The following is a 4,512-nucleotide window of genomic DNA, read 5'->3' on the forward strand; positions in this document are numbered from 1 at the left end:
ACAGTAAAAAGTAAAAAGGAAGGTAATTAAAATAACGTCATAAGTGCTGTGACAGGTAAGTACATTCATTAAAGGACCATCTAACCTCATTAGTAAAAGTGACATTGAAGCCAACAAAGTGAAACAACTTGGGAGGGAAAAAACTCAAAGAATTTGATTCCAGTGGCCGGTACGTAAGAGTGCAAGAATGGGGAGTTTCAAGAGAGAAGGTGGCAGAATTAGAGGTCAGATTATGAAGAGACTGAAAATCCATGTTAAACACATAACTTTAACTGAGGGCCAAGGAAGAGGTGTGCTGAAGAGTTTTAAGGAAGTGAGAAGGTCAGTTTTATACTTCAGAGACATCGCCTAGAGAATGAAGCATGGAGTATATAAACTTGGTGACTGGTTGAATGAGATTGGGAGAGGTCAAAGGTCATGACCTTTATGGTATGATGATTACAAGCTCAAGCCAGAGTGCCTGCATTCAAATCCCAACTCTGTCTCTTACCACCTGAGTGACCTAAGGCAGATCAGTTGACTTTTCTGTGCCTCAGATACCTTATCTGTAATGTTTGCATAATGACAAGTCTCATACCAGGATTAAGTGAGTTAATGCATGCAAAGTGCTTGTAAGAGTGCCTGACTCATAGAAAGTACATAATATGTTAGTTCTGTTATCAATATGCCCTGATTTCTGACCTGACATGGGTGGAAAGAGGTGATATTTCCTAAGACATTTCATAGGAAGAGGAGATATGGGGTGAAGATAATTAGTTCCTTTTGACTGTATTGAACTTGAGTCTATGGTTATCCAGCAGCAATGGCAGAGAGCTAAACAGATGGTAACTGAGGCCATGGAGACTAGATTATCCAGAGAGGTTTAGTGAGAACACAAGAGCCTTAGAACCCCAAAGAGCAGAAACCTTTAAGAGACAGGCAGAGGAAGGAGAGAGAGCTCCCAGAGGAAACCGAGAATAGAAGAAAAGGAAGAGATTTTAAAAGATGGTATTAAACTTCAAGGAGACAAGGTGGTTAACAATACCAAATGCAAATAAGATGAGGTTGAAAATGATCTATTTGAGTTGATAGGATCAAGATTATTAGTGATCTTAGCAAGAGCCATATGTATTGAGGAAAGGGGATAATGAGTATATTCTAGTTGCAAAGTGGAAAAGCTAGGGACAACAGAAGGAAATGCGGGGTTAGAGGATTTAAAATGCAAGGAACTGAGCATGCTTAGATACTGGTAGGAATCAGGAGAGGAAACCAGAGCAGCATTGGTGAAGGCAGGTCTGGGACAAAGTGGTGCTGGTGATACCTAGAGTTTGGGTAGGAAGGGAGGGTGCCTTGACCAGATCCTCTTCATTGTCATCTAAGGGAGACACAGTAACAAACTGGTATGGTGGATGCTAATATGCTGAATGGTGTCTGTGGATTTGGAGATTCTCAAAGACCTTGTGACACACCCTACCCTAAAGTGAAGATTATGATTCTTGTCCAAATATGCAGTGTGGGCAGATAGCAAAGCAGTTAAGAGCTTAAGGTCCCCTTCTCCTGTTCTGATATATAACTGATATATAACATTGTACTAGTTAAAGGTGTGCAACGTAATGATTAGATGTATGTATATACTGGAAAATGATTATAACAATAAGTTTCATTAATACAAATCAATGTTATACATTTTTTTTCTTCTGCTGAGATCTTTTAAGATCTACCCTCAGCAACTTTCAAATATGCAACACAAGATTGTTAACTATAGTTGCTTATAGAGCTTAAGTTTTAATCCTGGCTCTGCCACTTACTAACTGAATAACTTTAGGCACATAGTTTAACTTCTAGTTGCTTCAACTGGCTCATCTGTAAAATGTTCCTACCTCATAGAATGGTTGAGAGAATTAAATGGATTGACATGCATTAAGCACTCATGCCTGGCAAATATGCAGTGCTCTATCACATTAACTGTTACAGAGTTGCTGCCTTTCCATCTCTTTTCTCACATTGTTGCTGTCGTATGGCATGTATTCCTTTCAGAAGCTTAATAGGAACAATAGGAAACTGTTAAGATTCCTAACAATACATTGAAGTGGCATTTACCTTGATTAATGATAGTGCAAGATATTGACTTTGCTCAAAAATGCGATCTTTTTAGGGTTCCAGAATTGATTCAACTCATTAATAGTGCTGAAAGCATTTCTATTCATCCAGGCATTGTGTATACAGTGTGAATGAAAAACAACAAAGGTTATTAATTTGACAAATCTTGAATCTACTACACAACAGGCATTGATCTTGGCATGTGGGATTCATTAGTGAACCAAATAAAGGTGATAAAGGGCTATCGGAAAAAGAAAAAGAAAGAGAAAAAGAAAAAGTAGAGCTTAGAAAGGAAGACTGGAAATGGATATGTAAGAGGAACTAGGCTGCAGTTTTAAAAAGGGTTGTCAGGCTAGGTTTCCCTAAAAAGGTGAGCAAAGATAGAGAGCTGAAGGGAGTTAGCTTGAGTGCCCACTCTGTGACAAACTGTTCTAGGCACCCGAACACATAAACAAATAGGCCCCTGAAGATGTAACATTTCAATTGAGCCCTGAAGGATGAGAAGAACCACAGCGTGAGAAAAAGTGGAAACAAAGGGATGTCTGAAAAAAACCTGAATGCCAATTTATCAGTTTACAAAGAACTGCAGGCTCTTAACCAGCTTTTCGGAACAGCCTGTCCAACTTATCCTAAGTTTGCTTGGTGAATACAGAATCCCAATGAAAGGACTGAGTTATACAATTTCAATGTCTGATGGGATGAGCCCTGAGGAAACCTCAACTCCTGGGCTCTGGAGAGATCCTGCTGTTGACACCAGGGCATCCTCTCTCCTAGAGGAGGCTTGGATTCATCCTAGACAGGTGCACCTCTCCGTGATTCCATGCTTCAGAGACAGATGGGACCTCCAGCTGAATGACAGTCTCTGTTTCGTTGTCAAGATACAGTCAAGTCTTGAAGCCCTGGTAAAATTTTGTTTAAACGAACTTTGCATATCTCTACTCTCATCTTGTAATGATAAATTTTATAGACTTTCCTTAGAAGACAATCTTATTTCCATGTCCTAGGGCACATTTCACTACCACCACTCGGCACTGCCAAACATGCTTCTTCATCACTCAACAGAAAGCAAAAAAACAACAATCCCACCTATCCACCTAGGCAGGCCCACCTCCTTTAGAAAACATTATCGAATTATTTTGCCACCTCCGACAGTTGCGTCACTTAACCCAGAATCTCTTGACCGTCGTGTGTACGTTTTATTTGGTATTTTCAGCTCCCTGTGGGCGCACACACAGCTGGCACCCAACACGTTTTAATTTTTACCCTCCAGTGTCGGGGAAAAACTGTTCCCAACCTTGCAGCTGGGTCGTCCCTAACGCTGAGTGCAAACTGCGGCGCCTCCAGCGCCAGCCAGAGCGCGGAGCCTGGCCTGGGGGTCCCAGATCCCCGGTCCCCGTCCGCCCCAGCCCGCAGCCCGCGACTGGCTTCACTCACCTGCTGCTTCCGGTCGCGACGACTGCCGCGTGCGTGTCAGTGCGAGATAAGGACGTACAGGACCTGGGACCTGGCAGGCTGCGCGCGCAGCTGCCTCTTTCGGCACCGCCCCGGAAGTGTCACGAGGAGGCGGGGCCTCGCTCTTCCCAGCGAGGCTCTGGCGGGGCGGGGGCGCCCGCGGAGGCCTAAAGGTCTTTGGGAGTCTTTCATGAGCCAAGGCTAAATGAGATAAGAAGCAGGGACGCAGGGCACGACTGAAAGTCCTAGAGTCCCCAGTTCAGATGACGCTCCCCGCATGACAGCAAGAGCTAACGGTCACCGGGGCGAAGGTAGGAGGGGCGGCCGTGTCTGGCTGGAGGGGGCACTTTGTGCAGCGCGCCTGGAGGAGTCCGTCCAAAACCCGGGCAGTCGGGTCACACGCCAGGCCCCAGTGCCAAGAGGTACTGTAACTGAACGTTCCGTGTCTTCACCTGTCTTCTCACAGTCTAAAGAGCAGGAAACGCCACTTGGGAGGGGAGGGAACTCAAATCAGTTTTAAAAGACAAATCTCATTTAAAGGAATAAACGCTGGTATTCCCCATACAGAGATGGTAACAGGAAGGAGTAGGTCAGCAAGCACACACACACGGAGGGGAACGAACGTTCCCATTTGAGGTGTCCCTCGTTGCACCTGTGTCTCAGCCATTGGGGCTCAGCCAGATGAGCAGTTCCCCAGCAAGCCAGTTTCAGTTAACTATTGCTGCGTAACAAACTGCCTCAAACACTAGTGGCTTAAAACGATTTGTTATTTGTAACATGCATATGGGCAGGTTGGGTGATTCCTTAGCCGGTTTCACCTGGGCTAACTCGTGGGGCTTCAGTCTGCAAAGGTTGGCTGGGTGGGGAGGTCCAGGATGGCCTCATTCACAGCTGGTGCTGGCTGGCTGCTGGAGCACCTCAGTTCAGGCCTGGCCTTGGAAGTAGCGCTTCAGCCACATTCTAGCTGCCAAAGCAACAGCA

General features: G+C 44.9%; 1 protein-coding gene across 4 annotated transcripts in view; it reads right to left on the bottom strand.

The window, feature by feature from the left end:
* LIPT1 (lipoyltransferase 1) overlaps window positions 1-4,512 on the bottom strand; it is a 10,166-nt gene that overhangs the window by 4,466 nt on the left and 1,188 nt on the right. Inside the window, exons 1-2 of one of the 4 annotated variants that reach the window (XR_002777905.1) lie at window positions 3,514-3,609; window positions 1,438-2,978 (exon numbers count right to left, since the gene is read on the bottom strand). The exons of 1 other annotated variant lie outside the window; for it this stretch is intronic. The gene's annotated coding sequence lies outside the window, so the exon portion shown is untranslated. Of the gene's footprint in view, window positions 1-1,437; window positions 2,979-3,513; window positions 3,610-4,512 lie in introns of those variants that run through there. 2 more of the 4 variants (XM_011383769.2, XM_023525225.1) reach the window with 2 other exon arrangements.

Source organism: Pteropus vampyrus, unplaced genomic scaffold, assembly GCF_000151845.1.
Source record: "Pteropus vampyrus isolate Shadow unplaced genomic scaffold, Pvam_2.0 Scaffold541, whole genome shotgun sequence".
Classification (NCBI taxonomy): domain Eukaryota; kingdom Metazoa; phylum Chordata; class Mammalia; order Chiroptera; family Pteropodidae; genus Pteropus; species Pteropus vampyrus.